Here is a 12,357-nt window from a genome sequence, read left to right on the forward strand (position 1 = left end):
CACCTCTGGAACTGTGGGCCCCCTGCAGAGTGTGTCACAGGAGAGGGATTCGGAAGGACACCACCACTCAGTGTGACACTTGCCCCGATCATCCGGGCCTCTGCATTAAAAACTGCTTCAGGGAGTATCACACTTCCATGGAGCACTAAATTTGTAATCCTTTTCCCAAATTTTAATTCCCCAGAATTCGACTCCAATGTACCAGTCCAAAGTACATTGTCTTCCAAATTTTAAAACCAAAACACCCCCTAAAAAAAATCCCAAAACCTCTTTCCCAATACCCCTGATGTATTTTTCCCCCCAAAATAATGGGTTATGGGACATAGAGTCAACAGCATTGGGGGTTTGCAGTTGCCTCAAATGCGCTGCGCTCTCTCCCCACCTGAGCGGGGTGTGCATTTGAGGTAACAGAATAGGGATGGCCACACACATCACATTCCCAGAATGATGATTCAGAGTATAGGGTTTGGGGCAGGCATAATATTTACTTTCGGCTATACTCTGGATCATCATTCTGGGAATTGGCATATCAGTATTAAAATTGCTATTTTCACCCCCCCCCCCCCCCATAGTACACTTCATCCATTGCTGGAAAATAAATTTAGGGAACACCCGTCTGTTCCAAATGTCCACTTCACCGCTATACACCTTCCCTAGGGGGTGTACTGATTGTCAAAGGGTAACATGTGGGTGTTCCTTTCTTGTATTTTCCTCTGAATGTATGTAAGAAACATCCGCCTCAAAAGCGAAGAGTTCTCGCTGAGCTCTGTCGTATTTCCAGGCGACAATTCGGAGTCACATGTTCGTTGTTCCCAAAAAGATGAAGCATAGCATAGGTTGAAAATTGCAATTTTCAAAAGCTACCCTTCATCCATTCCTGGAAAATAAATTTAGGAAACACTCATTCAAAATGTCCTCTTTACCGCTATACCCATTCCTCAGGGTGGGTGCTTTCTGTAATGGGGTCACATGTGGGTGTTTCATTTTTGTATTCTCCTCTGAATGTATGTAACCGTCAGCTACTGATATGCCATAGGCCTCAAATGCAAACAGACCTCTATGACTTCTGAGCCTTGTTGTGCGCCCATCCAACACGTTAACCCCTATGTGGATGTGTTTCCATAGTCAGGAGAAAAAGCCCTCCAAAATTTGTAACCCAATTTCTCCAATTACTCCTTGTGAAAATGTTAAAAATTGGGTAACCCAAGCATTTTAGTGTAAAAAATCTAATTTTTCATTTTCAGCCCACTGTTCAAAAAAAACCCTGTGAGGTATAAGTACTCACTGTACCCCTTGTTACCTTCCTTGAGGGGTGTAGTTTCAAAATTGTGTCAGAACCTCAACCATTGCAGTGCAAAGAACCACTTTAGCCCTCAAATCTCCTCGGTGCTGTCTCACTCCTAAGCCTTATTTTGCACCCACATAGTGCTTTACCGCCATATATGGGGTATATCCTTATTCTGGAGAAATTGGGCTACACATTTTGTGCAGCTTTCTTTGTCTTACTACTTGTGAAGCTAAAAAAATTTGGTTAATACCAGCAATTTAGTATTAATAATCAAAATTTTCACTTTTATGGCCCACTGTTCAAAAAACCTGTGAGGTGTAAGTACTCAATGTAACGCTTGTTACGTTCCTGGAAGGGTCTAGTTTCAAAAATGGTGTCGCATGTGGGGGGGGGGCTTCTGCTGTTCTGGCATCATGGGAGGTTTGAAAATATACATGGCCCCCGACTTCAATTTCAGCAAAATTCTCTCTACAAAAGACCAATGGCGCTCATTCTGTTCTGAGACCTGTAGTGCGCCACATATGAGGCATTTTCTTAATCGGGAGAAACTGGGCTTCAAATTTTGGGGGTCCATTTTCTCCTATTACACCATGTGAAAATGAAAAATTTGGAGTAACGCCATCATTTTAGTATTAAAAATCAAATTTTTTACTTTTACAGCCCACTGTTCAAAAAACCTGTGAGGTGTAAGTACTCACTGTAACCCTTGTTACCTTCCTGGAGGGTTTTAGTTTCCAAACTGGTGTCGCATGGGGGTGGTTTCTGCTGTTCTGGCATCATGGGAGGTTTGAAAACGCACATGGCCCCCGACTACAATTTCAGCAAAATTCTCTCTACAAAAGACCAATGGCGCTCCTTCTGTTCTGAGACCTGTAGTGCATCAGCAGAGCACTTAACATCCACATATGGGGCATTTTCTTACTCGGGAGAAATTAGGCTTCAAATTTTGTGGTCCATTTTATCCTATTACTCCATGTGAAAATGAAAAATTTGGAGTAACACCATCATTTTAGTCTTAAAAATCTAATTTTCCATTTTCACATTCAACTTCAACGCAAAGTCGTCAAACACCTGTGAGATGTTAAGGTTCACTATACCCCCCTTGTTACGTTCCTTGAGGGATGTAGTTTACAAAATATTATGCCATGTGGGGGTTATTTTGCTGTTCTGGCACCATGGGGGCTTCCTAAATACTGTCACGATGCCGGCTGGCAGGTAGTGGATCCTCTGTGCCAGAGAGGGATGGCGAGGACCGCGCTAGTGGACCGGTTCTAAGCCACTACAGGTTTTCACCAGAGCCCGCCGCAAAGCGGGATGGTCTTGCTGCGGCGGTAGTGACCAGGTCGTATCCACTAGCAACGGCTCACCTCTCTGGCTGCTGAAGATAGGCGAGGTACAAGGGAGTAGGCAGAAGCAAAGTCGGACGTAGCAGAAGGTCGGGGGCAGGCGGCAAGGTTCGTAGTCAGGGGAGATAGCAGAAGTTCTGGTACACAGGCTTTAAACACACAAAACGCTTTCACTAGGCACAAGGGCAACAAGATCCGGCAAGGGAGTGCAAGGGAGGAGACTAGATATAGCCAGGGAACAGGTGGGAGACAATTAAGCTAATTGGGCCAGGCACCAATCATTGGTGCACTGGCCCTTTAAGTCTCAGGGAGCTGGCGCGCGCGCGCCCTAGAGAGCGGAGCCGCGCGCGCCAGCACATGACAGCAGGGGACGGGAACGGGTAAGTGACCTGGGATGCGATTCGCGAGCGGGCGCGTCCCGCTGTGCGAATCGCATCCCCAACGGCCATGACAGAGCAGCGCTCCCGGTCAGCGGGAGTGACCGGGGAGCTGCAGGAAGAAAGACGCCGTGAGCGCTCCGGGGAGGAGCGGGGGCCCGGAGCGCTAGGCGTAACAGTACCCCCCCCCCTTAGGTCTCCCCTTCTCTTTGTCCGGTAACTGCCTCCCCTGGGATGAGGACACCGGGAAAGGATGGAGGGATTCCTCAACGGCAGGCAGAACAGCAGGAGTAGGAATGGGGAGAGAGGGCAGAGGGCGAGACCTGACACGGGGCAGTGTGACACCAGGACGAGGACCATGAGGGGACACAGAGGCTTGCCTGATGGGACTGGGAGGGGGGGAGAGGCATTTCCTGTGGCAGGCAGAGTCCTTAATGACCTTAGGGGGACGGATACAGGAGGAACCACAGGGTCACGGCAGGGAGTACTGGGAACCGGTTGAAGGCAGTCCTTGGAACAAGAGGGACCCCAACTCTTGATCTCCCCAGTGGACCAATCCAGGGTTGGGGAATGGTGTTGAAGCCAGGGTAGTCCAAGGAGAACTTCAGAAGTGCAATTAGGAAGGACAAAAAATACAATTTCCTCGTGATGAGGTCCGATGCACATTAGGAGGGGCTCCGTGCGATAACGCACGGTGCAGTCCAATCTGGCTCCGTTGACCGCGGAAATGTGGAGTGGCTTGACAAGACGGGTCACCGGAATGCGGAATTTATTCACTAAGGACTCCCGAATAAAATTCCCAGAAGCTCCAGAGTCCAGGCAGGCCACGGCTGAGAGGGGAGAGCTGGCTGACGTAGAAATCCGAACAGGCACCGTGAGACGTGGAGAAGTCGACTTAGCATCAAGAGACGCCACACCCACGAGAGCTGGGTGCGAGCGTGCGTTTCCCAGACGTGGAGGACGGATTGGGCACTCCACCAAAAAATGTTCAGTACTGGCACAGTACAGACAAAGATTCTCTTCCTTACGGCGATTCCTCTCCTCCAGGGTCAGGCGAGACCGATCCACTTGCATGGCCTCCTCGGCGGGAGGCCTAGGCGCAGATTGCAGTGGAGACTGTGGGAGAGGTGTCCAGAGATCTAAGTCTTTTTCCTGGCGGAGCTCTTGATGCCTCTCAGAAAAACGCATGTCAATGCGAGTGGCTAGATGAATGAGTTCATGCAGGTTAGCAGGAGTCTCTCGTGCGGCCAGAACATCTTTAATGTTGCTGGATAGGCCTTTTTTAAAGGTCGCGCAGAGGGCCTCATTATTCCAGGATAGTTCAGAAGCAAGGGTACGGAATTGTATGGCGTACTCGCCAACGGAAGAATTACCCTGGACGAGGTTCAGCAGGGCAGTCTCAGCAGAAGAGGCTCGGGCAGGTTCCTCAAAGACACTTCGAATTTCCGAGAAGAAGGAGTGTACAGAGGCGGTGACGGGGTCATTGCGGTCCCAGAGCGGTGTGGCCCATGACAGGGCTTTTCCAGAGAGAAGGCTGACTACGAAAGCCACCTTAGACCTTTCAGTGGGAAACTGGTCCGACATCATCTCCAAGTGCAGGGAACATTGCGAAAGAAAGCCACGGCAAAACTTAGAGTCCCCATTAAATTTGTCCGGCAAGGACAGGCGGAGGCTAGGAGTGGCCACTCGCTGCGGAGGAGGTGCAGGAGCTGGCGGAGGAGATGATTGCTGATGAAGTTGCGACTGAAGTTGGTGCACAATGGTGGACACTTCCGACAGCTGGTGGGTTAGATGGGCGATCTGTCGGGCTTGCTGGGCGACCACCGTGGTGATATCAGAGGCAACTGGCAGGGGAACCTCAGCGGGATCCATGGCCGGATCTACTGTCACGATGCCGGCTGGCAGGTAGTGGATCCTCTGTGCCAGAGAGGGATGGCGAGGACCGCGCTAGTGGACCGGTTCTAAGCCACTACAGGTTTTCACCAGAGCCCGCCGCAAAGCGGGATGGTCTTGCTGCGGCGGTAGTGACCAGGTCGTATCCACTAGCAACGGCTCACCTCTCTGGCTGCTGAAGATAGGCGAGGTACAAGGGAGTAGGCAGAAGCAAAGTCGGACGTAGCAGAAGGTCGGGGGCAGGCGGCAAGGTTCGTAGTCAGGGGAGATAGCAGAAGTTCTGGTACACAGGCTTTAAACACACAAAACGCTTTCACTAGGCACAAGGGCAACAAGATCCGGCAAGGGAGTGCAAGGGAGGAGACTAGATATAGCCAGGGAACAGGTGGGAGACAATTAAGCTAATTGGGCCAGGCACCAATCATTGGTGCACTGGCCCTTTAAGTCTCAGGGAGCTGGCGCGCGCGCGCCCTAGAGAGCGGAGCCGCGCGCGCCAGCACATGACAGCAGGGGACGGGAACGGGTAAGTGACCTGGGATGCGATTCGCGAGCGGGCGCGTCCCGCTGTGCGAATCGCATCCCCAACGGCCATGACAGAGCAGCGCTCCCGGTCAGCGGGAGTGACCGGGGAGCTGCAGGAAGAAAGACGCCGTGAGTGCTCCGGGGAGGAGCGGGGGCCCGGAGCGCTAGGCGTAACAAATACAACATGGCTCCCAAAAACCATTTCAGCAAAAATCTCTTTCAAAAAGCCAAATTTTGCTCCTTCTCTTCTGAGCATTGTAGTGCACCAGCAGAGCACTTAAGATTGATTTCTGCTGTTCTGGCATCATGGGAGGTTTCAAAACGCACATAGCCCCTGACTTCAATTTCAGCAAAATTCTCTCTACAAAAGACCAATGGCGCTCCTTCTGTTCTGAAACCTGTAGTGCGTCAGCAGAGCACTTAACATCCACGTATGGGTCGTTTTCTTAATCGGGAGAAATTGGGCTTCAAATTTTGGGGTTCATTTTCATCTATTACCTGTTGTGAAAATTTTTTTGGGGTAACACCAAAATTCGTTTTCAAAAATCCCACAGTTGCTTTTTCCCTTTTGAGCCATGTTGTGAGCCCGCAGAGCACTTTATGTCAACATATGAGATATTTCCATACTTTTTCACCTAATACCACTTTTAAAAATGAAAAAAATGGGGCTACAAGAACACGTTAGTGTAAAAAATTAAGATTTTGATGTTTCTCAAACTTTCTGAATGTCATTTTGAATACTTTGAGGGGTGTAGTTTCTATAATGGGCTCATTTATGGGGTATTTCTCACAGAAAGACTCCTCCAATCCACTTAAAGGGGTACTCCACCCCTAGATATCTTATCCCCTATCCAAAGGATAGGGGATAAGATGTCAGATCGCCGCGGTCCCGCTGCTGGGGACCCCGGGGATCCCCGCTGCGGCACCCCGCTATCATTACAGCACAGAGCGAGTTCGCTCTGCACGTAATGACGGGCAATACAGGGGCCGGAGCATCGTTACGTCACGGCTCCACCCCTCGTGGCGTCACGGCCCGCCCCTTTCAATACAAGTCTATGGGAGGGGGCGTGGCGGTCGTCACGCCCCCTGCCATAGACTTGCATCAAGGGGACGGGCCGTGATGTCACAAGGGGCGGAGTCATGGCGTCACGCTGCTCCGTCCCCTGTATCGCCCGTCATTACGCACAGAGCGAACTCGCTCTGTGCTGTAATGATAGCGGGGTCCCCAGCAGCGGGACCACGGCGATCTGACATCTTATCCCCTATCCTTTGGACAGGGGATAAGATGTCTAGGGGCAGAGTAACTGGTCCCTGAAAAATTAAGATTTAGAAATTTTCGTGAAAATTTTGAAAATTGCTGCTATACTTTGAAGCCCTCTAATGTCTTCAAAAAGTAAAAACATGTTGTATTTGTGTATCAATATAAAATGTATTTGTAATATCCATTTTCCTTACAACCAGAGACTTTCAAAGTTTGTAAAATGCTAAATTTTCATGAAATTTGGGGATTTTTCACCAAGACAGGATGCAAGTAACGCCGAAAAGTTACCGCTATGTTAAAGTAAAGAATGTCACGGAAAAAAAATAAAAAAAACTATCTCGGAATAAGAATAATCGGTAAAAGTATCCCAGAGTTATTAAAGGAAAACTGTCACTTGTTTTCCCCCCACACTATCCACAGGTAATGGTGGATAGTGCGGGAGACGTTGATTAAAATGGCCCTACCTTGACCGGATCTGCGCCACCGTTCTCCCGCAATTGTAGTTTTATTATCTGTTGAAATCTTCCTGCAACTGGCACGGGCGGGGCTTCGGCACTTAACTGGCACTGACATCAGCGCTGCTTATGAATATTCATCCCCCCTCCCTCTGGTTCTTCCTCTCTTAACTGGGGGGATGAATATTCATAAGCAGCGCTGACATCAGTGCCCCGAAGCCCCGCCCGTGCCAGTTACAGGAAGATTTCAGATAATAAAACTACAATTGCGGGAGAACGGCGGTGCAGATCCGGACAAGGTAGGGCTCATTTTAATCAGCATCTCTCGCAGTGACAGTTTTCCTTTAACCCGATAACGACCATGGACGTCTATACTCGTCCAATGGCCGTTACCGTGGTATGATGCGGGCTCCCGACTCAAGCCCGCATCATACCGGCCAGCCCCCAGCTGATTCCTGTAGCTGATTCCTAGCCGCGGGTGGCTATTAACCCTTTAGATCGCCGCTGTCAAAGTTGACAGCGGCGTCTAAATGTGCCTGTATTAAGTCCCTGGTGGTCCAGTGGGGTGTATCGCCCCCCCGCAGTGCGATAGCGGGGGAGCGATCCACTACTGAGGTAGCCTGAGGGCTTACCTCTCCTGCTGCGGCGGCTCCGGTGCTCTGAATGATAAAGCCTGGCAGGGCCAGGCTTTATCAATCGAGCGCAGAGCACGCAGATCATTGTGGTTTTATGAAACCACAATGATCTGTATGAGGAATCTAATGATTCCTCCTAAAAGTCCCCTAAGGGGACTAAAAGTGTAAAAAAAAAAGTTTAAAAAAAGTTTAAAAACACACACATTAACCCCTTCCTTATTAAAAGTTTAAATCACCCCCCTTTTGCCAAATTCCATATTAAAAATATGTAACCATAATAAAAATAAACATATGTGGTATCACCGCGTGCGTAAATGTCTGAACTATAAAAATATATCATTAATTAAACCGCACGGTCAATGGCATACACGCAAAAAAATTCCAAGGTCCAAAATAGCGTATTTTTGGTCACTTTTCATATCATAAAAAAAGGAATAAAAAGCGATCAAGAAGTCCAATCAAAATAAAAATGGTACCGATTAAAACTTCAGATCACGGCACAAAAAATTAGCCCTCAAACCACCCTGTACGTGGAAAAATAAAAAAGTTATAGGGGTCAGAAAAGGACAATTTTAAATGTATAAATTTTCCTGCATGTAGTTATGATTTTTTCCAGTAGTACGACGAAATCAAACCTATATAAGTAGGGTATCATTTTAACCGTATAGACCTACAGAATAAAGATAAAGTGTCATTTTTACCGAAAAATGTACTGCCTAGAAACAGAAGCCCCCAAAATTTACAAAATGGTGTTTTCTCTTCAATTTTGTCGCACAATGATTTTTTTTCCGTTTCGCCATAAATGTTTGTGTAAAATGACTGATGTCATTCCAAAGTAGAATTGGTGGCGCAAAAAAATAAGCCCTCATATGGATTTTTAGGTGCAAAATTGAAAGGGTTATGATTTTTAAAAGGTAAGGAGGAAAAAACGAAAGTGTAAAAACAGAAAAATGCTTGGTCCTTAAGGGGTTAATGGATAAAGTGACAGTGGTCAGAATTGGAAAAAAAGGGCTCAGTCCTTAAGGGGTTAAAGTGTAAAAACCTGGTGCCATTGCAAATACAGCTCATCCACATCCTGATGACCAGAACATGATGTGTCCCTAGGGGGTAAATGAATAAATACTGTACAATTTGTACTCAGTGGCCCAGATTAAATATGACTGCCAGAATTTGTCTCCAATGATACCAGAATTGTGGTTTTTCAGAATTGTGATGAGTAGTGTACAAAAAGGTCTAAATAGGCATCGTCTGACCTGTGACACAAGGTGCTAAAAGTTTGTTGCCATAAAGTAAGCCAATGAATAAGTCGGTCTAAACAGACAGCCCAATTTATCATACATAGCCTGTACAAGTGTGATAAGTCTGTGATTAGACAGTACTATTAAATCTGCCCCAGTGGCTTAAATGGGCACTGTCATGAAATCAAAAAATTGATATGTTGTAGTACTTAAGTACTACAACATATCTCTAATATACTTTAATTAAAAAAAAGTGATTTTAAAACAGTTTAAAATCACTTTTAAATTCGGCCACTAGGGGTCGCCCTCCTAGTGGCCGAATGCATTGGGCAGTGATGTCACTAATGAATTTCGACTCGTTGAAGCCTGGCAACGAGTCGGAATTCATTCACTGCGGTGCTCGCTCCTTCCTGTGAATCAGACAGGCGGGAGCAAGCGCTTTGAATGAAGAGGACGCGCGCAGGCTCCCTGGCAGGCCCCGGCGACAGGTAAGATTATCTATGTTGTGTCTGTTACTGAATGTTTTTGTGGGGGGGGGGGAGGGGGGTATAGTGGGTTGTGCGGTGCAGCAGGGCCAGGGGGGTTGCGGGCAGCGCGGCGGGAGCGGGATGGGCCATCACGGTGTGCCTCCAGTTGTTTCCCCACTACAACTCCCAGCATGCCCTGACAGCCAATAGATGTCAGGGCATGCTGGGAGTTGTAGTGGTGAAACAGCTGGAGACACCCTGTTAGGAGAACTACATGCGGAAGTTGGCCCCCAGCAGGCATCAGTGACGTGGTGCCTGCTGGGGAAGTCTGCCTGGTAGTGAGCACACTACCAGGCAAACTAAATGCCATTTTTAAAATAGTAAAAAAAAAATCAATAAAGGCAGGGAGGGTGTTAGGGATAGAAGGGCAATAGGCAGGGACAGAAAAAAACATGATGGTGGGAGCTACCCTTTAATGCATAGTGTAATAATCTTTAACCCTTGACTCATACACCTTTTCAAGAAAGTTTATGGGAAGCCCGCAGCAAAGGTGACTAGATAGGAGCAAAAGGGGAAACTACAAGAGACAACGCTAGTTGTAAAATGAGTTTCACACCCTCAAAAATAATGTCATTCCCAGACAAAGGTCATATATGTTATTTGACTTCATGTTTCATTTCTATGTGCAATAGTATTATAGTCAGTTCACACTGATGTCATGGCTACTTTTCTGACATGTATGTTTGTATTTCCCATATATTAACCTATAGATTCCCCTAGGGGAATCCAAAAAAAGACCCTATTTTCCCATATACGTGTTTACTCTATGGTGATCCCACAAGCTTTATTAAATAATAATTATTGTGCACTAAATGAAACAGAACTACACTCGGTTAAAAAATTTGCAAGAGCAGCAGCTCGGTATGTATTTTATGTAAAAGTGTTCAATATATAGAGGCTGACAACTCATCCTCTGCTACTACCAATCGTCCCTATTTAGTATGCTGAGCGTGCATGCAGTACACGTCCTGCAACCAGAGCTGCTGCTATGCTTTTAGCTTAAAATATCCCTCTACTCTGCCCCCCTCAGGGGGAATATTTTAAGCTAAAAGCATAGCAGCAGCTCTGGTTGCAGGACGTGTACTGCATGCACGCTCAGCATACTAAATATGGACGATTGGTAGTAGCAGAGGACAAGTTGTCAGCTTCATATATTGAACACTTTTACATAAAATACATAGCGAGCTGCTGCTTTTGCTAATTTTTTAACCGAGTGTAGTTCTGTTTCATTTAGTGCACAATAATTATTATTTAATAAAGCTTGTGGGATCACCATAGAGTAAACACGTATATGGGAAAATAGGGTCTTTTTTTGGATTTCCCTAGGGGAATCTATAGGTTAATATATTGAAGTTAACCCTCCATATATTGGTCTAAATTGATGAGGTTTGTATTTCCCATGAAATAAAATACTTTTTACCTTTCTCCTTTTTGAGCTAGAATTGGTTTAAAATATTGACCAGAAACTGTTCATTTTCCAGCTGTTAAAGGGGTATTCCGGCTTTATACATCTTATCCCCTATTCAAAGGATAGGAGATAAGATGTATGATCGCAGGGGTCCCGCCGCTGGGGACCCCGCGATCTTGGTGCAGCCCCGGGCGCTGCCTCTGAGACGGGGACGTGGCGTCATAGGCACGCCCCCTAGTCATGTCATGCCATGCCCCCTCCATTCATGTCTATGCGAGGGGGCGTGAGAGTTTCTTAAACTGATTCATTTTGGCAATAATAAGATATACCATAAATGTCAGATTGGCGGTGGTCCAACCACTATAAGTTGATCTGGGGGCCATATGCCTATCTCATGGATTCATAAACTGTATTTGCAGCTACCACTTCTACAGGGGCTGCTACTCAATGAATTCACTACCCTCTTAGTAAAGTAATACTTCCTGACCTCTCTCCAAAGTGTCTACAGATGTGGACAAAGCTGCTGGTACCCTTGCGTTAAAGAAAGAAAACCCCACAATGCTCACTAAAATACCTTGAAACTAAAAGTAAAAATGGAGTAAAGATTTACTGACAATGAGCTCATACATATCAGACATTGCTTTTGAATTCAACAGAATCATGTTAACTGGATAATAGGATGTGTTGCTCACTTAAAGATAAAGGTAAGGAGAATGTTCGAGGTTAAAGGTGATGCCTTCACCCAATCAGGCCTAATCAAAAAATGGGAAAATATATATATATATATATATATATATATATATATATATATATACCAGTCCTCAAGAACACTAGGGATGTGTAAAATAAAGAGGAAAGAATAGTGGATCTAATAAAGGTCAGACCCTACCACTGGGCATACATACCTTACTGTCACTGAAGAAAAGGCCCGCAGGCATTGAAACGCATCTGACTTGCAAAAGCACCTTATACCACTTCTAAAGAGACTATATCCACACATTTTGGCTAGCAACTGCTGGATGCTCACAGAACTGGGACCACTGCAACACGTGCGCAGCTAGCGCATCATTCAGACACGCAGCTGCTCCCAGATCTCCATTCACAGCCCCGGACGGCAGAGTTCCTGGACACGTTCTCCTTAGGCCGGACGCCTCCCAGTGCCAGCCCAGGATATTTACAGCCCACCGGAGAACCACTCACCTAGGCTACGATCCAGACCGGCAATACAAACAGCTCTTATCACCTACAGGACATCACGGTCTGCCGAGATCGCTACCTGTGAACATCACTGCTTGCCGGGATCGCTAACAGCCGAGAAGAAGGGTGAGTGGTGCTGTGCACCGATACTCTACATCTTATGATCGCAACAAGTTGCTACAAACTACTGCCATAATTGCTACAACTGCT

The 12,357-nt window shown here is 46.8% G+C and overlaps 2 protein-coding genes across 7 annotated transcripts in view; one reads left to right on the forward strand and one right to left on the reverse strand.

Moving 5' to 3' along the window:
• LOC130274126 (programmed cell death 1 ligand 1-like) overlaps nt 1-12,357 on the reverse strand; it is a 151,295-nt gene that overhangs the window by 115,586 nt on the left and 23,352 nt on the right. The window lies entirely within an intron of this gene.
• PLGRKT (plasminogen receptor with a C-terminal lysine) overlaps nt 9,422-12,357 on the forward strand; it is a 111,517-nt gene continuing 108,581 nt past the window's right edge. The window contains exon 1 of the mRNA XM_056522163.1: nt 9,422-9,503. The gene's annotated coding sequence lies outside the window, so the exon portion shown is untranslated. The remainder of the gene's footprint in view (nt 9,504-12,357) is intronic.

This window comes from Hyla sarda, chromosome 1, assembly GCF_029499605.1.
Source record: "Hyla sarda isolate aHylSar1 chromosome 1, aHylSar1.hap1, whole genome shotgun sequence".
Taxonomy (NCBI): Eukaryota; Metazoa; Chordata; class Amphibia; order Anura; family Hylidae; genus Hyla; species Hyla sarda.